We start from the raw sequence: 23,766 nt of genomic DNA on the forward strand, positions 1-23,766 counted from the left end.
TAGAGCAAAAACTTTTATTTAATAATGAGTATTATTTATTCACCAAATGGAATTCTAAAATATAAAAAAATATTAAATAAATAAAACATTTTTATTTATGCCTTGGCAATGAGAATAGCCTGGAACGACTGTTTGTGATCGGTAGCCTGAAGGGAAAGAAAGGGAGAGGAAGATCCCCACACGATGGGCCGTTCAAGTTAAGGCAGCAGCAGGCACCTCGGTGGTTGGAGTGCTACGTGCAGCGCAGTCAAGGGATAACTGGAGACATTGCTTCCATAAGGGTCACAACCCTCTGTAATGAGGAGTAAGACAGAAAATAAGAATTTACGTCTTCATACATGTTGAACACAACAAAGTGTTTTTTTTGTATAAATTTTTTTTTAAAACAATGGTTTATTACAATTTTTATCTTCTGCAACGTAATCCAGGTGGAGTAAGACACTTTATGAATCAAGCCGACAATATGTGTATTGTTGGCCTAACCTATCCAAGAGTGTGGACACACTTTATTTTAAAATTAAAATTTATCTCAAAGGATGGATGACCGTGTTATATCCGCACTTTAAAAAATCTTTGATAATCATTGTGGGTTTCTTTGCACACATTCTTGAAGTTATTATTACGTGGAATACTATCTTTACAATTTACATTTCTACAAAATGTATCTTTTTTCTTTTTATTCATAAATAATTATTTGCCATCTTGTTATATGTGCTATTATTTCATTTTCATAATCTGCCGACTAAAGTGGATTGTATTTAAAAATAGGAATCAAGTTAATGCAAAGTCTGCGATCATAAGCTAACTCTTTATGATATGTATGTGTTTCAGTAGCACTATTGGGTGATTAACTACTACAATCTTCATTGTTATTAATGCTGCTTTGGTTACAAACAATCCCTCTGTGGTTAAAGCTAGTATTTGTGTTCATGACTTGAATGCACCCAAAATATTGCATGTTTGATTTCACAATATTTACATATGAATTCATTTTGAAATATCGGTTATGCCTAAAATGTGGCTTCATGGTGTTACCTCCACCTAGGAACTAACGTCAGTACTGGTTATATGTACGCTGAATTGCATTCCCTACTCAGCATCATGCTTAACACATTTTATGTACCGGCATGATTTTTATATAGACTTTCATGGAGTATTTTAGCCTGGCATGTCATTTTTTGGATAAAACAGTGTCCGACATTTCAACCATAAGTCACCTTTGGGGTACTGTTACCTAGTTATACCAAAAAATAAAACATATAGTACTGGCATCTACAGCTTGATGTTATATACTTCTTTGCTTTATTAGCTAGTAGATCAGATATTAACACATCGTAATAGGGGGGGGTCCAAAAACAATAGACTTAAGCCGGATGCGGGCGTTTTTTTGCAATTAGCGCAAAATATATAACTTACTAAAACTAGCACAATTTCTAATCCAAACATTTTTGATTAGAATATTCAAAGAAGTTTTGCGTAATGTTTGGTCATCATAGATAAAATAACAAACAATCTCATAATGTTATAATTTTATCATACTTCTAAGCTGAATGTATACACCTGTTATCAATTTAGTAAATGGCACTACACATATTTTCAATTTGAAATATTCCCAATAAATGATATCATGGTTATCCATTCCATATAATTAAATGATTGCTTGTAACATAAATAATAATAAAAATATATGATAAATAATTATCATTTAATATCTATCTGGATCGAATGACGGGGGTTGATTTTATTGGTCTATGAGATGATTTTTTGTTTATCAACACAAACTTCCACCTTTATCTGTCAACGAATGAGAACTTATGATTATTAGTTGCGGGGTTATTATTACACGCCAACAAACAAACCCGTAATATGTCGTATCCCGCAAACAACGGCATTTGCCGGGTCCCGCCTTTAACCCACAGTTCGCAATAAACGACATTTGCCATTTCCCGCAAACAATGTGTTAACAGAATTATATTTTAATAATTTAAGGAATGAACTGGTTAAAATTCTGTTACGAATTCTTAAAGGCAATAAAAATTACTTAAAGGCATATAAATTCAATTTAAATTTGAAGTTATGTAAAAAAGTTAATCAATTTATTACTCGAGTTAGATTGGTAGTGTTTTAAATGTTTGTGGAAAAGAAAACAAATGAGGATATAATAAAATACTTGAGAAATGATACAAATATACGTGTCGCTTACATTCAAAATCCGCCAGATCCAATTTTATAAGATTTTAAAATAAATACTCTATCGGAGTCCAAATTGTGGGTTTTACTGTTTAAAATATTTATATACTTCAAAACCCTGCTAAAAAATACTTAAAAACAGCGTTGTATTTCAAATGCCGTATATTCATGGAACTTGCCTTCTGACCTGTATCGGCCAATCAGAGAGCGGGGATAGGTCAAAAATTAAGATGACGTCATTATTGGTTTGTGCCTCGTGTTTTTTTTATATGTAAATACTGAAAAAAATGGGAAATTTCTCTATTTCATAATATATTATTTAAAGATAGATAAATCTTTGTAACATAAACGTTACCCGGAGAATTTATATTTTTTGTAAAATCGACTTACATGGATCTGGTGGATATTGAAAATAGGCGACACATACAATAATTTCACTTCTTCTGCACAATAATTTCAGTAGATAGACCAAAATGGGAAATTTTTATTAGTTCCATGTTATACATATTGCCTACAAATGGGCGTATTATATACGAAGGGCATACGTATTATATGTATGTATGTACAATATAAGAAATGAAAAGAACTTAAAATCAAATAAGAGAGTTTTTCTTTTATACCTGAAATTATTATTTACAAAAACACATGAATATTCAAGGTAAAAAAATAGGATTATGTATACGATTAAAATAATAAAAAAACGGTATTTTAATATAATTTCTGTTACATATGCTAAGTATATATGTATATACAAACCTTTTGTTTTTCTTTCATTAGTATTTATTACACCGTCCATATAAATAGTAAGAGCATACGAAAATATTGTATTGTATTTTTATTATGATTTCGTCCTTATTATCATTATGATTTCGTTTGAGAATTGTATATTTACAATTTTATTAATCCTACAATTGTTTGTTCACTATCAATTTTTGACGAGGTATTTTTTTTACATCCACTGAGAAAAACACAAATCGCTAAAGTAATTTTTATAATATGTACATACGACTTTCTTGTGAATTCGCCAAAAATCATCGAAGCGAATCAAAAGCAAAAACGCTGAAAACTTTCAAAGTTATAGACTTAAGTTTTCTTTTGTACTCGCTGTTTTTGTTGATGACTTGAGTGGACATTTAGTTTCGCCGTTGTATTTTAAAAACAAATCTATGTTTTACATTTTAACTCTTAATTTTAATTGACCACAACTACTGGCCGTATAACTTATAAGTGCGTTATATAAGAATTATGTCTTCATAAACCCTACCTTTATGAGGTAATCTACCGACTAGATTTGGTAAATATTGGAAAACATTGGTCACACGTGATAAATTTATATGTAACAATGAACTTCTTCGTCTTCCATCCTTTATCTTTTTACGATTCAAAAATAAAGATGATTCTACCCATTCAATTTTAGTAAAAACATTACTTGGCTACATTTCCATTTCCTTTTTATTATATTTTGTCAACTGCGTTTATTTTATTCTATTTCACTCTGTATTGAAACAGTACTAAAATGTCGTTGGCCAAATTATCATGCCAGTTTCGGTATTATATAATTTAAAGTAAACTTGAATTAATATTTCCTACAAATAGAATAGCAAATTATTTATTCTTTCAATGTACAATTTACTAGAAATTTTATTAAATACTAAAATAAAATAAAAATATGCAGTGACGAAAAAATATAAATATTTTGTTAGCTCGTTTTGCAGCTTTCACTTATCTTTTTAAAACTTACATTTTTGTCTAGTTATGGTTTAGGTACAGTAAAATATTTTTATTTGTTTATATATCTGAATTATCTTCTCACGTTTCTATTCAGTTTTACGGCTTCCACATGTTTTAAATATCGTTTAAATAGCTTTATAAGATACCAAAAAACCTGAACAAACAAACAAGTAAGCATCAAATACGAAAACTTAAATTTTAAGGGAAAACTGCTATCTATTCGAAATGAAATTGTGTCGGGTTGTGGTCCCGTGGTTAGTGTCGCAGACTATTAAGTCAGAGTTTCTCGGTTCGAACCCGCTCTGCCACAATTCGATACCTATTTCTAATAATGAACCGCTCAGGCTCACAGAAATAGTATAAAATTGAAATATTTATATATATAATAAAATAAAAACACAAATATTTCTCTTAAAATCAATTAATTAATCTATGTATTTTTTTTCTCTTCACCTCGAAATGTCCGGCGCTTTTCAGGAATGTTTATACCATTTTACTCACATTATATCGACTACTCAAACATTAACTTTATTTCGCTAAACATCGTATGTAACCTGTAAATAAAACATGATGATGTACTTTTAAAATTAGAATATTAAAAAAATGAGGTGATTTAAAGATAATCATGAAATATGACAAACAATTTAGCAGGTAAGCAATTGAATAGCCTCATATGTATATTGTTATGGATTTTATACAGAATTAGTTGATAAAAAAGGCGGAAAATATTTTATTTCGTACGTATACCATACAATTTCGCTCACCTTATTATGAAGTTTACTTATTATGATTTTTATGTAATTTTCGTTTTTATTAGTAAAGAACCTACAGTTCCTCTCCAAATTTTATTCCAATACAACAGTAATGTTCTCTTCTTCATATTGATCTGATTTTCAAAAATATGGAGCTGAGACTAATGCTGAATGCAAAACAATAAATATATTTATGTAAAAATAATACGTTGGTCCAGAATACAAAAATTAATGTATGGTAGGTATAATCAGTAGCTAGACTACATTATCGTGTTGAATTCTAAAGAACTTATTTTCACGCACGATGTTCTTTTGCTAACAGATCACACTAACAAAAGAGTAATATATAGTGTGTTATAAAGCTATGTCATTGGAGATTTTCAAGATGGAGACATTGAACTTTATACCAATTTCTTCAACACTACTCGAAGGTTGTACCTAATAATTTTTTTAAGTTTTATACCTTTATCAGTATTATGACGTAAAATCTCATTTGTGTTCCTCTGAAGCATGTTGTCCATGTTTTTATTTCCAAGGATAATCGCATGTAATTTTTATATCAATGTACTTTACATCCTCAATATCCTACCTGCATACGAGCATCTAAAATAGACGCTTTGCGGGTTATTCCTTTAAAAATTAAAAATAAAAATAAAAATTTGAACACATTTGTAGTTTTCATTTATAAAATACCATATTTTGTCAAATTGTTCTTGAAAAAAATTTAAAAAATATTATTTTATAATAAATATCAATATTTTATGTAAGTTATTATATTAAAGTATTTTTTATTAATATTAAAGTATTATTTATTAATATTAAAGTATTATTTATTAGGGTAAAGTTAGTTCATACTGTGTAGTATATTTAAAACCAAGTAAATTACAAAATATTAAAAATCATGAAAGTCATTTAATCTCATACTCATTATATGAAGTTAAACTTTACTTTTTTACTCTATATCGATAGATAAAAATGAATGAATGGTTACATGAATGATAATAACGGTATACACAAATAAGCGCTCTCCAGCGATATTTATGAAAACTGCCATATATAAGAAGTTAGTTAGGAGAACTCACGTGCAATCCACGTTGCAGGATAGAATTTCCTTTTGGATGTATGTGTCTCAATTTAAAAAAAAAACTTTGTTCTTGCTCTTTCTTGGTTCAATTTAAAATGCAATAAAATATAAAATGTTTATTTAAAGCAAAGGCTGAATTTTCTTATAGCAATGGGTGAAAATTGTAAATAAACGCACTCGAAGTCGAGAAGGCGCCGCGCGCCGCGCGCCGCTTCGCACGTCAGCGCCGATCGGTCGGTCGACCATTCTACACCGGCTTGCGCCAACGTTCAGCTGCAAATCTTGCACTCTGCACATTTCCAACCAACTTTCTTCGCCCATCTTCGCGTAACATGGAAGGACGATCGAGAAGGTCTTTCCAAGAGAGTACACTTTGTAGATTACAGCTCTTACTAAACTCCATTCTCGTGTTGACTTTCGAACGAGAAGCGCGCTTCCGCCGCCTTCCGTGCCGCGGGCAGCTACCGACTCAAATCACTTTAGCATTACCAACCGACGTTACACAACGAACGCCAAAAGAAAACGAAATCGTTTCCATGTAGTACGTGTTTGTTTACGTTGTTATGAACATCGGAGACTGATTTCCAAGTGTTCTGAAATCTAAAAACGCGAATATTTGTCAGAAAAGAAACCGCGATATAATATTACATAGTGTTATCAAAAGAAATTGTTAAGCTTTCTCGAAGCTTATTTTTTGTGAACAATTCGAATACTGGTAAGTAATTGTAGAAATTTTAGACATAAACACATGTGTACATAAACATATTTGTATATATTTTTTATAATTCATAACACAGTTACATGATATTTATAAAAGAAAAATCTCGCAGTTTTATTTATTTATTTATTAGGGTAAAATAAACATATTCCATTTAAAATTAATAATGATATTTTATACTTGATAAATGTATTTGCTTTCTTTCCGCTTATCTGCTATATACAATTTATCCTTTAACTAAAAACATTAAATCATAGAAAATAATTTCGTACCTAAATATCATTTTAAAATTTATTATCCTATCCGCAGTAAATAACTATAATTATAAAAAATACTTTTTTTTATTTAAAGTTGAAACTTTTGAACTATAATTGTTATCAGTTTAATTTATTAAGGTTTAAAAAAATCTTCTTTTACTTTTCTTTTTGTTCTTTCAATTGTTGAATGACTTTAATCACAAATTGGGATTTAGTATGAAATTATGATCTGTATTATAAGCACATATAAATCTTCTTATTTTAAAATATTAACAAATGCATATTGAATGCTTATCTTTTATTGCCTACATTATTATTTTGATAGTTTTGTAATATTTTTCTACTGATACTTCGATGACCCTATCTGCTCATTTCACTAAGTGGTTTAAAACAAATTATAACCAGCGTCACATGTCAATACTGTACCGTATTTACATACCCATATTCAAAGGTCAACTCGCACCCAATAAATTACTGTTCTGTGGTTACTTTTGACCACCTGACATGGTGTTAGGTAAATGTGACTCACCTCTTGAAAGTTTTAAACCAATATTCCATACGTCCAAACGCAAGCATAAAGTATTTGCAATATTGGTGAATCTTTAATTTTATTCTTGTGAAAATTTGTACTTGCGTATGTATAAATTATGATTTTCTTAAGATAAATGAAAATATAGAGACAAATCTAAGAAAAAGAAACAAAACTTTTTATTTCAAAAACAGTAAATAAAAACCAGTTTACGAATGCAAAATTTCAGTCAGATTTTTTATGCTGATGTTAACCAGTAAATCACTTAAGTGTTACTCTCATTTAATTCATTCTTATCATTTAAGTAGTAAATGGATTATTCTGTGGTAAATAAAACTTTTTGCAGTTACAATAACAGCAAAAATATCAATTAACAAAAAATAATAATGTCGGTTAGGATATAAAAGTAAAGAGAAAATGCAAAAAAATATTAAGAAACAAAAAAACATTCTTTCAAATTGTACAGATGGAAACAGCAAAATCTAATATTTCGAATACTGTAATGAAGCACCTATAATTTTGAGAATTACCAATTTTATTTGCGCCTATTCGATGCAATGCCCTATGCACCACTTGGTGTGGATAAGGGTAAGAAAAATATTTTTTAAATGTTCCTCGTAAAACATAACCATGACTTACTGTTAATCTTTGATTGAAACAATAATATTTTATTTTTAAAATATGTTTAAGACTTAAATAATTTGGTAACAACTGTATTTTCTAAATAGGATTAGACTTATTTCTCTGTGTTTTAATCACAATATAACAATCTGTATATAGATAATAATTTTACTTAAGAAATAATATTTTATATGTATTTTTATAATATAAATTATCTACCGATGTACTTGATTGTATATTGTAATGAAAGGATTATGATGGATTTTGTAAATAAGTACCTTATGTTGAAGTTTTTTTCTATGCGAACCCTGTGACGGATAGGGCACTTGATTAGAAAAAAAACAACGTTTATTTTGATCGTAAAGTCTTTTAATTTGACACTTCAGATTCCGGTCCAGGTCAACATGTAAAGACCTCATGCGTGCTAAAAATATAATTAAAGTATACATTCAACGAATAGAATGTGTAATATGCATGACATGTCAGGTTGCCAATTCACCTACATAAACAAATATTGCATCATGGTCATTCGTTGGCAACTCGAGTTGTGTGCATATTATCCTGTGTAGGTACCTTTTGCCATATATCTAACCACGCGGTGGTGATAAAACCAGTAATTATCAGATCCATGCTTGGGTTTGTAAGATTATTCAACTTCCCTCTCGATCCGCTGCCAAGATTCATTGCGTTACCACTTCTTAGGTGTAGTAACATAATGCAGCTGGAATTATAATAAAGCAGTCATTATATTATTTAACCGCACAAATCTTACAAACATTTTATACATAACGATGGTTTAAAATATTATATTAGTATTCACCTCGTCAGAAAGACTTCAACCGATACAACTCGAATAAGATGCCGTGTAATGGCCCAAATAACATATCCGAAGTACGGTTTTTTCCTCTACGAGTTAAAGAAAGCACCTCTTTTGTACGTAGTTCCCGAAAAATATACATTCGTTTACCTTAGAGTCTATAGTAAGACAAATATATTATATACATACATAATCATAGTGTTTTACCCCTGTAAAAGCTCTTATCCATAATATTATATGAACATTAGAATTTACCATTTTATTTTATAATAGAATCACCGGAAAGGAAATTACTGTCACATTCGACTTTTACAGACAGACAAAATTGTAAAAATGAACATAGGTAAAAGATAAAAATTCTGATTTTGAAATTAAATATCGCTTAATATTTATAAATTAAATTCGATCACTCTAAGAAATACTTACTAAATATATAAGGGTCGTTCAATAAGTCTACGAAATGTTGCCACTATTCATTTTGTAGTCACAGGTGTAAAACTTTATTCTATAAATCAGACAGTAAATATTGCTTGCTGACGCGATCCATCATTCTGGTTTTTTAAAATTTGAACAATATAATGTAGCAGTTTTTCACCATCACCAAGACAAGGCGCCGTTTCACAAATCAATGGATGCAATGGCAAAAATGTAGAAATTAGTCTTATTAATTTTTTTTTCGATCTACCCTACTCCCTAAACTACATAACACCTTTATGTGTGACTTTTTCCTACTTTTAAAATAAAAAAAATCGTTTTCCGAAAAGAAATTATCATTGAATGAGAATACAATCGCCGTAGTCAATGCGTACTTTTAATAATAACTTTTTTTTGTCTCAAATAAAAATACGAATATCAGTGAATCGAGTGTAGAGCTCTTAATTTTAATCACGTTGTGGAAAAAATCCAAAGAACGTCATTTAACATGCTTTATATCATATTTATTAAACAACCCACGTCTTTTAGTATTACATCAACGTTTTTGTTAGACTCTACTGATCATCATCATCAATGGCGCAACAGCTCGTTGTGAGCCCTGGCCTCACCAAACAAACCCAACTCCGTCCTGCTATATTCAAAATCGTTATGAATGTATTTGATTATGGTTTCGTAATCACTTGTTTTGGGTGGACATACGGACGATGAGTTTTTATAGAGATTTTTTACTTAAGTATTTATTTAATTGTACCCCTGACTGACACGAATTGCAGTACCGATCATCTTGCCTGTATATAATTAAAGATCAAGTTAGAATTGCGTCGATCTGAAACAGTATCCTATGCACCAGTGGTTCGGATAAGGACCAAAACAAGAAGAATTACACACCATTCAATCTGAGTATTTGTTCACTGTTTGACTCGTCATTTAATGTCTGGCTTGTGTCAAGACAACAGTAAGCTACTCATCAACAAACTGTCGACTTAATTAAAGCAACCTCACTCAAATCGGTTATGATTAATCTGTCTGCTATGAACCTTTGAGTTGTCAGTCTACACTACCCCGACATAAGTAAGCGAGATACACGGGTAATGAGGTACTGCTACAATCACAAGACTACAAAAAATCCATCGGTACTAAAATAAGTTCATCTCTACAGAAAATCATTTCTCGCTAGATTCGCAGAAGAAGAAAAAACTCCTTTCTGCTTATTTATTGATATATTAGTCAACATAAAAATGGATTACATATAATCCACTAAACGATCGTCACCTCGAACTCATATTTGGACATTGATGAGTTTACTGAACTCGATAGGTGAGTAAAGAGAAACAATTGACTGTGATTCACCTTACCAAATTTCAAATATTTTGGCAAATCGGTGAATAATGTTGCCATTAGTATTGTTAGCCTTGAAGCTTAAATGATCGTAGGATTGCCTGCTTACATATCAATAATCCAATCGGTAATACAAATTGTCCCCGACTCCCGACATTATAAACATGAACTTGTATACAGTTTGCAGCCACAAATCCAACTTTCTCATACGTAGTCGGATTAGTAACTTGTTTGTATTAAAATAAAACATTTCACTTTTATGTTTTACATATTATGCACTATACAAAACCACAGGATTTAATTAGAAGCATGTGAGATTCTGTTGTTATGTTTATAAAAATTAACAATAAAACCTTTCCCAAAAAACGGTTTTGTTTTTTTGTATCAATCACCAGTTATCTGGTTTTATATTAGTAATCTTTATTTATTTTAAAATGCAATTTAGTATTAATATATTATAGGGGGTTTTGTATAGTAAATATATAATGAATGCAGTCAGAAAGGCATGCATTTTATTTTTCTACATTACATGTGCAAAATTCATTAAAATGATGTAAATTTTCAATTAAAAATCTTCACAATTTGCAAAAGTAATTTACTAACAAGAAATATTTTATTGTTAACAATCAAATACTACAGAAATTAAGAGAAATCGCATTCAAAATATTGTAATAAAAGAAAAAAAACGTCACGTAGAAAAGATATTAATTTATGTAATTATGAAGATATATTTTTCATTTTTCTTATTTTAAAACAACAACAACAAAAATACGTTATAAAGGAAAATGCATCAAGTGAATCATTATGCATCTTACTACGAATTTTCGCGCGAAAATAATTTACAACCTACAAACACTTCTGCTCACACGGTTGAAGTTAGTTTCATATCATCAGCGTTATCTATAAATTTTAGCCAACATTTATATACTTTATTTCCTTTGAACAAATGTGTAAAACCGTTTCAAATGAGCTGATTTGCTTTTTTTGAAAGGCAGGTCTTTTGACATTTGAAAAAAATTATATTTGTAACCAGTTCAGTAAGTTTTCGTCAGAAATAAATTTTATTTAATATTTCGTATGATGTATTATAAATAATTCATTTTAGTATATTCCGCATATCCGACTCGTATAATCGTGTTATAATGACTGGATATTGTTGAAATCTTAAATCCGTTTCCATCGAAATTCATGTACTATGAAAGTATCGTACTGATTTCGGCGATTACAGTTTTTTTTTAAATCCAAGTTCACAGCTGATTTTTAAAGGGTATTAAATGATCTATCATTATAAGGATATATATATTTATTTATATATATATATATATATATATATATATATATATATATATATATATATATATATATATATATATATATATATATATACATATATATATATATATATATATATATATATATATATATATATATATATATATATATATATATTATATATATATATATATATATATATATCGTATCTTATTGAGCTCAGTGGTCATAATTAAATTATATTTCTTCGATAAATCGGACAAAAAATTAATCTCATATCCAAAGATTAATATTATTTATTTTTTATAATTTTTACCAGGTTAATTGCATATTTGTGATTCAGACGTGTGGATATTGAACTCAATAGGATTTTAATCGTATTTATTTATTCTAATGATGTGTTGTGAAGAGAACCCAGTTCGTATTATGTAAGATCATGTTTCTTCTATAATGTCTTGCCGATATGTGTTGTGAATAAATATGACACGAATTATTTCCCATTTTCAGAATTTTATTGCTTAAAGTTTCATGATTTATTTCCCAATATATTATTATCGTTTTAGGATAATATGGTACAAGGCTCCGAGTTGTCCAGTTGACACGCTGAATACATCGTACAGCATTACATCGAAGTACCCGTATAAAAATTCTTATTGAAATTCTGCTCACACCACCGTGCATCGCTCTAGCACCTAATAAAAGGAAAACGTCGACTAAGTTGCCAATAAATGCCTCGATACTAAAAAGTTAAAAGTTTCTGTTCCCTCCATGTTTAAAATTTCTATCGAGGTACAATTTCACAAATACATTATTTAATAGCGAAGAAAGATACAAATTATAGAAAATTCGGAATAAGAAATAATATTTTTACCTCTTTAAAAAAACGTATTATTAAATATTTTTATTAAATTGGATATTGAGAAACGTTGACAGCAGTAATATCATATAGTGTAATCTACATGTCAACGATAGAATGCCCTTACAAAGTGGACTTAATATTTTTTGTTTTTATAATTACTTACTTCGTGATTTACCATTTTATAATTAAATGTAACTTTGTTTTAAAATCACTATAAATTTATAGTGATTTTAAAATTAAGTGACATTTTAATTATATTATAATTTTCGTTTTTTATATAACACTTTTTTTACAATTTATATTCGTATATTGTAGGGAAATAGGGAATTCTAATGAGTTATGAAAAATGATTTTGTAGATACAGTTACGTTGTTTTTAAAAAACTACTTTATTATCCGATGTTTGGTTTATTTTAAAACATACGAAATTGTTTTTACTTACTTATATACGAGTACATTGAGCGAAATCAAAAGAATGTACTAATTTATAGTAATCTTCGTCGGTGAAAAGCCTTTAAAAGTCAAATTCCAAAGTACAAATAGGCGTATTTATAATTGCATATATAATACATTTCTGTTAAATAATTATACGTGGCGAAGCTAGAAGGTTATTTTTTACGAACATTTTCTTAATCAGGTGATACATACAGCTTTGGCGCAGTCAAGTATATACAATGTACTAATTGTAACAACAAAATCAACATTCCTTCAATTTATTACATTATTGTTACGTAATCAAATTTGATCGCATGTACATAAATACACACTGTCCCAGTCTCGTGTATCAATTAAAAACATGGAATATGTTAGTCGGTGTACCTAAAATTTAATATTAATTACATGTTAGAAACTGTATTGGAAAAATCATTTCATAGCTCAGTAAAAAAACGTCTAATATTTCTTTATATTTTACTCCATTTTAATAAGACAGGGGATAAAATGATATACATTTGTAAAATCTCAAAATATTTCAACAACTTCAATTACATTTTTAATAATGAAGAGCTTAAATAAGATTTTAACGAAATAGAGAAAATAATCATTTTAATTGTTGGATTGACATAATTTTTATTTTTGCGAAAACAAGGTCCCAAGAATTATAACATGAGGCTTGACGTTTTTAATTGCAGGAATATCTATACCCATGTATCATATGTTGTTCTAAGTAGTTATATTAATATATTACAACTTTTGTCCATTGGTGTTTTTTTCTAGATTTGCCTTACCGCGGTTTGGATTACTTCCGAGACTTGGGTTATGCCTTTTCTCATTTTGCTGATCAACGCTAGAAGAATTTTCCTTTACTCCTGAAAATTTTTAAGGTATCATATTTAACTTATTACTAACATTTAATACTATTGTTTGCTCTAATTTAAAGCATTTAATATGAAGAACAATGGAAAAAATCTTATTTTAATACCACACAAGCATAATATTACACAAGTAATTTTAGAAAAATTTTAAAAATTTAAAAAACACAAAGCTATTCTAGAATGGTTCTAGAATCCTTATGCAACTGGAGTATGTACTCCAACACACGTATTAAACATGTTTCTACTAGATACCTAGTTATTCTAAAGTTTATGTATAGTTTATAACAGATAGCAACAAATTTTACGTTATCATTTGATCTACAATTTATAAAATTTGAAAAGATTGACATGACAATAACTATAATGCAATGACATTAACTATTCCCTAAAGATATGTAATGTGCATTTTTTTTATTTATTACGTAAAAGCTTTCAACAACGATTTTCTGGCTGTTCAAGTTATCCATTGTACTTTTTCATATGAAATAATTGTGATTCACGGGAGAAAATCGCACATAATCAAACAGATGTTACTGACAATCTATATTATTGACATAATTTGTATTTCATATGATATTTTAGTATAATTCTGTATCGTTTTAAGTATTTTCACTATACGAATACAAGCTTATATCCGAATAAGAAATTTTAAGGTTTTGACAATATCTTATTGTTTGTGAATTTATAACTGCGATTTTATTGTATGACATTAATGATATTATTGATGTGACATGTACTAATTATCTATCTTAAATCAAAAGCAAAATTCCTGTTGTGTTACAAAAAATAATAGAAACTAGAAACCAAACTACCTCTCGCAATAATTCATTACCAAACTGAAAGTAGAACATATATATATTATATGATCATTACACCTGCTATTCGAATATTTGTTCAAAGACAATGAATCACTAAATTGCCATTTAAATATCAAAGGCTCAAAATATTATACAGAATGCCATCTACAACACATTATATATGTATGTACGTTAATATAACATATAAATAAATAAATATATGTTTATATATATATATATATATATATATATATATATATATATATATATATATATATATATAAATATATATATGTATATATATATATATATATATATATATATATATATATATATATATATATATATATATATATATATATATATATATATATATATATATATATATATATATATATATATATATATATATATATATATATATATATATATATATATATATATATATATATATATATATATATATATATATATATATATATATATATATATATATATATATATATATATATATATATATATATATATATATATATATATATATTTATATATATATCTATATATATATATGTATATATTTATGTATGTATTAGAAAATATAAGCAAGTTTTCTAAAATCGGCATGGTGTAATATTTTACTGAAAAATATCACACCTCATAACTATTAGTGTTTAAGTATGCATTATTATTAAATCATCCACAATAAAACAATAGGACATCAAATAAAGTTACATGAATAGATTTGTCGTTGAAGATTTTTACAGTGAGCTATTTGTGCGGAAAAGAACCTTGGAACAGAAATGGTAATATGTGACCTGCTTAAATTTGTAATCAGCCTGTGGTGCGTCAAAAATCACTAAAATTATACGGTTTAGTGAGAAAAATAAACAATAAAAAATAGTGAAATTCAGATGCTAATTAGTGGATTAATCTGCACAATCCGAGTGTGTATGAATATTTATATTTTCCAGTGTATTCTGTAATGTTCTAAATCAAACCGATTTCATTGCTGCAATTAGAAGAATGAGTAACTTTTGTCATTTTTCTTTATCGAAATAACGTAACGGTAAAACCTTGAATAAATGTTTTTGAAAAAAACTCGAGCCTTCCACATCAGTTTTCTTTGTTCATTGCCGTAAATAATTTAGTTACAATAAATAGGTACAGACTACTTACCTCTATTTAAATCAATTAGTTACCGACCTTTAACTACTGCTTAGCACGTATTCATATTTACCTTTAAAATTTAACCTTACAGCGAAAATATCACACATAAAAACGGCCGGCCGATCCTCACTTCTTACATCCTACTTAATATCATAATTTTCTTTATCAAATTACCGTCGCTCTAGACCTACATATGTGTCAAAAATCAATAGCGAATACAGATTTCAATTAGGTGAGTGGGTGAGGACGGCCTGACCGTTATTTTTTTGTAATATGGACTTTTCGTAATGATATTGAATTTCAATGTGATTTGTGAATACGTTAACTATATTTACGTTAGTATTTTTAACGGACCAGAAAGCGCCGAGATTAATAACGTAGACTAGAACCCCTTTTGTCCGCCCTTCGGCTGGTCCGTCACTCTTGTTTATCCAACGTGCTGGAGCTTGTCGAACAAAAACTGTATTTTTTTAAAGTAATATTTTGCTATGGGCTACCTTAAATTTTTATATGTTTGTATTATTATAACTATTATAACTAATTAGTGTTACTCTTTTTCCGTAATATTAGCAGTTTTTGTGTGGTTTATTGCAATGTTTTTATATAAAGAATAATACATTCAGTCATTTTTTTTAGAGACTTCGATCAATGTATATTTTTTAATATTCTTGATTTTTTTATCAAATTCAAAATAATATTTATTAAAAACATCACTTGTTCTCACTGTTGGTAATAAACATGTATTTTAGAATTCTGATTCTACCAAAATCATGTTTGAAATCTAAATTAAGTTAATGTAAATCTTATGTACATAGTTGATGCGGTATTAAAAAATAACGGAAATTTTAATGACGTAGAGTTGTAAATGTTACATAGCTAACCAGTTTATCGGTACAGTAGAATGCAACTAGTAATGAGTAACGGCTACCTACATAATAGGTACCAACCTACATTGTTCGGTCAACCATAATCGGGGAAAGTCGTGTAGGTATATTTTATTTTATCTATATCTATATATATATATATATATAGATATATATGTATATGTATATATATATATGTATATATATATATATATATATATATATATATATATATATATATATATATATATATATATATATATATATATATATATATATATATTATAGGTATATATAAATATATGTACTATCAAAACGAACAACCCCCTACGCGAATACGTCAAAGATAATTGTAATAAAAGATTACTTAAAGGGTTTAACTTTTTTCACGAAAACATTCATCTTTTTTCTCGTTGTGGGGTTTTTGTTATCGATATAAGAAAAATTCATTTTCTTTCTGAAATATTTCAAGTAACACTTTACTTGAGATTGCTTTCACACTAAACATAGCGTCTCTGGTTCGATACTCGTACCTAGGATTATTGAAATAAATTACAAAGATATGAAATGTGTTAAAAATTATAGATTACCTTAAACACTTGTCTGCATAATCTCCTGTGGACTGACGTATCAATCAGAATCGACCACCTTCCTTTTATGTAATCAGCAATCAAGTTACCCTCTGCTATATACACCATTCAGTGCGGATAATTGTCTGTAGAAGAAGAAAAAGAAAACATTTACATAAAAGTGTACGCGCTACGCGAGTTATGTGGAACAGTTCTTCGTACGGTTCTTCCTCGTTCACACTCTAACCTAACGGAATCTCATAATAATTGGCATTTTAAGAAAAAAATCTTACCTAATTCAATATTTTGAAACAACATTTTTTTGATTAAGTATCATGACGTTATACTTTTAAACAAAAATATTTATCGTTGTGTTTATATTACGTATAGGCCAGCCAACCGGCGCCATGACCCCTTCTTCGTGATAATCGCTTCCGGTTATTTTGCAAAACAGCATTCCGAGGTTTCAAAAAAATATCAACATACTTATTCTTGATCCGTAGCGAGCTTTCATTAATTACAAAAAAAACATTTTGTTTACGCTTACCACTGTAAGCAAAATTACATAATTACACTTGCCCCAAATTATACACACCTAGTCATAAACATTTATCACAGTAAAGCTGTTATCTTATGCCCATATGGAGAGAATGTGCTTACGTACTATAAAATATATTCAAGCATATTTATACTTAATTAAGCTGCTTTTGTATTTTAAAAATATATATATTGTTAGACTATGTTATTTTTTGTTTCGAAAAATATTTACAGAAATTTATTCCACTGAAAAAAACCTTTGCCAACAATTCTCAAACCGACAGGCGACATTTGAGTAATTTGCAATATCTTAAATGCTTTTTTTCATTTATTTTTTAAATCATAGATTAGTAGATAAAAGTAGACGTTTTTCAATAAAAAAGTAAAAATATTTAGCATTGCTTTTTATCATTGTTAATTCTTAAAGTTTATTGATTGAAAATAATACGGTGCGGATATCGTAAAAATATCGTATTTTACTTTCTAACTTTCTAGCTTTCTTTTTAATATCGTCTTATAAAGTTAAAATATTGTGTGCTATTAAAATGCTTTTGAAATTTTTGGACATTTTCTGTTCTCTTTTTAGAAAATTATGGAACGAATAAAAAAATAATTTAAAAGAATATAACTGTGACTGTTGCAAAACTTACTATTATAAATATATATATATATATATATATATATATATATATATATATATATATATATATATATTATATATATATATATATATATATATATATATATATATATATATATATATATATATATATATATATATAAATATATATATATATATATATATATATATATATATATATATATATATATATATATATATATATATATATATATATATATATATATATATATATATATATATATATATATATATATATATATATATATATATATATATATATATATATATATATATATAATATATATATATATATATATATATATATATATATATATATATATATATATATATATATATATATATATATATATATATATATATATATATATATATATATATATATATATATATATATATAAGTATATATATAATAATAATTCTCTAGTTTCTAATTTACAACATAAATAAAATTTTAACAGGCGACGATTTTTTTAAAGTCCAAACTGCGTGTGATATATAAAATATAATCCAAAATTGATCTGATAAAAATGTACGACACTGATAAAAATACGAATACGTATTTTCTTAGTACGAAATATTTATTTTCCTTAGATAACATAGGTAACTAGTATTTACTCTACTTTTCTGAATTAATCATCGGCCCGAGATGTTAAATAATACCTTTATTCCGCTTGTGCATTGGGAATCTGATGTAATAAGTCGGAAGAAATCAAGACTACCGGTTGAGAGCACATTACTATAGCAACATAAGTACGTGTACGTGTTGCTGCAGTAAGTACGGAGTAGTAAGGAAACACTGCTGCGGTACTTGGCGTACTCGTACCTTCTGCTTATTTCGAAAGGGCTTTCTAGTTTAACTTTTTCAAGCTCATCGAGAAAACAACATTCCACATTGGTTCCGACTGAAATAATAAATTATCAATTATCTTTCAATGAACTGAAATTCGTTCAATTTGTTATACATAGAACCATCAGCGTTTTTCTTCTTTCGGCAAAATCTATTTTATTTTTGTTAACATTCACAGATATTAATGAAAATGTCGCTCTTGGTACCGGTACCTAGCAGGGGATCCTAAACTGTTGATGAGATTTGTAATTCACATCGTTGAAAATTTCTCATCGAACGCAATGGGGGGGAAGAAAATTAAAATCTTTTACTCTGAGTTTTTTTTTCTTACCCAACATAAATTTTCCAAAACCCCCTTTCTGGCCATCAGGGCATTTACGCCTTTTTATTATTTCAAGGAAGACAATATCACTCAATTTGGGAATCGCTGACTCATACTATGTGAGCTTGTGCACGGCACGGAATTTCACCGTCCGGAAGTCCAGTCTTAAAAAATAAAACCGACTACGACAGTTTAGCGTGATCGAATTTACGTGTAATGTGTTCACGCACTGATCAAGGGCACCGATCCGAAGAAAGATGGACAAAAGGACAGGCCAATCCAAGCCAATCATCGTTTTAAAACGCTAACTGACGTGCGGGACGATAAAATTCCGTGTAATTCCGTGTAGTGGACAAACGCCCTATGGGCATTAATTTACCGTAAGTAATTTTACTGACGGCCCTAATGATTTTAACAGTACTATTTATATGCTAAATTTTGTTTAAAAAAAAAACAAAACAACTTAAAAATAAGTATGAAACTTAAAATTAAAAGATTAAATTGGATGGCTTATCGGTGAATCAGCGAGTATATATGAGGAGATACATGAACGTTATAGAAGCAAAGATGTTTGCAAAAGATAGCATGGTGTGGCATTCTCTATCCCATTTGTCTACCCCTGCAAAGAAGTGGCGTAACGATTAGATAGTCAATTTGAACAATAGTTGAGTTTAAAATTTTTTTAAAAAGTCGTGAAAAGTTAAAAAATTATACGAAGAGTAAAGCATGTACTAGCGCATATGTTTATGGTGTTTTTTTAGAGGTATGCAAATTCAAATTTCCCGCATTAAATTGATGGTGGCACCCGCCGTGTGGCATGTTGTGTTATATTGTTGAAATCACAGCTCTGTCACATCAATGCCATTCAACTGAGGTACGAAGAAGTCAATAACCATGGTCCTGTAGCCTCTGCATTGACCGTAACATTCAGGCCGGCATCGTCTTTAAAAATATGGGTCAATGATTCCACCTGCCGATAAAGCACACCAAATAATGACTTTTAATAATAATAAAGGCTTCTGGGTTTTATCCACTCCAAATTCGGCAATTCTACTTAGTGACAGCTATTTCACCAAAAATGTGTCTCATCGGTAAACAAATTTTTGCGTTGAAAAAGAGGATCAAGCTGAATATTGTTTTCCCCCGTGCACAGAACCTACGACGCGTATAATGGTCATTCAGTCTATTCAAAGTAAAATGGCAAAACGTATTGACTACAAATCAACTGTCAGCTGTCAAATAAATATATATAAAAATAAATATATATATATATATATATATATATATATATATATATATATATATATATATATATATATATATATATGTGTATATATATATATATATATATATATATATATATATATATATATATATATATATATATATATATATATGGTTTGAAGTTTCTGACAAATAACCTTTCAAAACAGTATTTCTTAATAGAAAACCCAGCAAAACAACGAAAATTTATGGACTTAACTAAACAAGAATTATTGTAGGTATCTAAATATAAATAAACGTACCTATGTGTATTGTGGAATCAAAGATTCTATGATTCATTGCAGTAGTTTGACTCTCATAAATATCAAGAAAAGGTTACGTAATATATGCAGATTATCTATGTTATGTGAGCAAGACAAAATTGTTATGATATTCGTTTCAGAGAAAAGTCTTCGCTTCACTTCTTGCTGCAGTCACGCCATGCATATATTCAAGAAACACAATCATTATTTACATTAACCTTACAACAAATATTCCAAACCATATCATTTGCACTGAGCCAAAATACTAAAACTATCTGTGGATAAGCCTTGTGAAATTTCAGTCAAAATACCACTGAACTCGAACATTTCTCAGTTTTACATTACAATTTTTTTTTTCAGAAAAAATATTATGCACATATTCATGTTCATATTCCCATTTTAATAACTCCATCAAATTTGGGATATCTATAAAATAATGTAAAATCCATCGTCTCCCTACATAATCGTTAATAAAAATAAATCTCTTAAACTCCATTACGACAAGCCCCTTTTATTTTTGTACCGATAATTTATTAAAAAGGTGATAATAAAAAAATAACAAAAATAAAAAGTTAAGTTATTATTAACAGATGAATATTCTTTAAACTACTAAAGACCAGTCATTACTAAATGCATGTCGCGTATTTGAACGCGAACGGTAAAACTTGATTTTTTCTGCGTTAAAGTTATCATGATATCTGTAATCCTGAATTGAATTTGATACGAATTGAAATACGCCTACTTAACCAACATCTTTAAAAAATCATAAATTCATCAAGAGCTGAATGATTGATTTGAATTTATATTATTAAATCGATGTATGATTATCAGATGTGATGGTGAGATTTATTAATAATCATAATTTTTATTATACCCGGATTAATTATCCGGATGATATTAAATTGTAAACATTTAGGGAAAAATTACAAAACATTAATAAATTCAATGTACTTGTGATCATACATACAAAAAATAATCGGTGAGAATAATATGAGCTTTGATACTTTGAAATTATTGAACTTTAAACAAACATTCACATCAAGTATTTAAATGGTTTTAAATGTATATTTTTAACTGTTTTTTAACTTAACTTAAAATTTAGTTCAAGGCCTTTATTATAATATTTACCTACATTAGTACGTATAATACATACAATAGTAAGCTCGCATATTAAATTTTCTATTAACGTCACGTAAAAATACTCAATTTAATAATAAAACTTTATATTTTGACATCTTTAATTAAATATTTAATACACAAGGTTATCTGGAATTTACATTGATTCTTTGGCTGGCTGAATTCAAAATATCATTTTAAATAAACACAATTTCATGCAATAATAAACTCATAATAATATAATTAACATTACAAAGTATTTACGCACAAATAAATTTTCAATATTTGTAAAAAAAAATAAAAGCTACTATAAGTACTATTATGTTGATTTTTACATAAGTACTATTGATGTTGATTTTTTTTAAAGATTTTCATAATATAATAATTAAGTTCCAAAGACATACTTTACCTATTGATGCATCCTGTCAGTAATCAAATAATTACAGAACTTCAAATACACAAAAACACTTAATAATACTACATTATTTATTTGTACTTCAGTAAAACTAAAACTATGATTAATGAAATCCAGACAGGCTTAAATACATTTTTAAATGCAACAAAAAAATATATACAAGTGTCATATTTACCAGAAAACTTATAATTTTAAACAACTTTTAATATATCACTTATAATAATATCACTTTCCTGATAAACAGGATATTTTAGATATTTATTTATACTTCAAGACTATCGAAATATTTTGCAACCTCATATACAACTTTAATCTTTAAATAATGATCATAAAAACAACTAACGAATAAGTGTTCTTAAGACTATTTACATTACATGTCTTCTTGTTCTAGACCTTTACTTGAAGCGAACGAGAATAAATTATTACAACGTTGTCATATATTGACGTATCGTCGGCTCAATCCGTGAAGTGTCTAACTCCATTCAGTTTACTTTGGAGATGCAAGTATAAAACGTTTTGTTTTAAACATCAAATGGAATTTATCAATTCTAAAAATACGCTTTCTAGTATTTCTTCATATTTATAGAACACGAAAAAATGGATTTTTTAAATCAACAATTTCACTTGGTGGTTAAATTAGAATGTATATATTCTCTCCTGCAAATTTTTTCCAAATGGAGTTAAAAGGTTTACGGATTAAGTCGATGATATATTTTAATTCATCAATGTGTATACTTGGTAAATATTGTAAAATATTGAAGTTAATGCAAATATGATCAGTGTTTACAGCAATACTGATTCTTCCGTTAGCTTATTATATCTTCCGCCTTTTTATTCAACTCGTGAAGAAATAATGTCGTCGGTCACAATAAATTATCATTAGAATAATTTTGAAAAACTTTGTTGACTATAACTAAAATATTGTTTTTAACCACTTCAATTTTGGTACTTTTCTCCAATATGTAAACCATTTTCATTTTCAGGGATAGATATGTGCAGATCATCCAGTCAGTTTGAAATCGCCCCGG

General features: G+C 28.0%; 1 protein-coding gene and 1 long non-coding RNA gene across 3 annotated transcripts in view; one reads left to right on the plus strand and one right to left on the minus strand.

Annotated features, from left to right (window-relative positions):
- Positions 1-6,161: 6,161 nt before the first annotated feature.
- Positions 6,162-23,766, plus strand: part of LOC148302634 (pancreatic triacylglycerol lipase-like) — a 41,020-nt gene continuing 23,415 nt past the window's right edge. The window contains exons 1-2 of one of the 2 annotated variants that reach the window (XM_088271314.1): positions 6,162-6,472; positions 13,818-13,924. The gene's annotated coding sequence lies outside the window, so the exon portion shown is untranslated. The remainder of the gene's footprint in view (positions 6,473-13,817; positions 13,925-23,766) is intronic. The other variant, XM_088271316.1, reaches the window with a different exon arrangement.
- Positions 6,677-23,108, minus strand: LOC148302635 (uncharacterized). Its single transcript, XR_015838617.1, has 3 exons — positions 22,914-23,108; positions 17,333-17,457; positions 6,677-8,603 (listed from the first exon to the last, which is right to left on the minus strand). It is a non-coding gene; the product is annotated as an uncharacterized LOC148302635 (long non-coding RNA).

This window comes from Brachycentrus maculatus, unplaced genomic scaffold (assembly GCF_059751285.1).
Source record: "Brachycentrus maculatus isolate JH-2025_06_01 unplaced genomic scaffold, ASM5975128v1 h1tg000429l, whole genome shotgun sequence".
Taxonomy (NCBI): domain Eukaryota; kingdom Metazoa; phylum Arthropoda; class Insecta; order Trichoptera; family Brachycentridae; genus Brachycentrus; species Brachycentrus maculatus.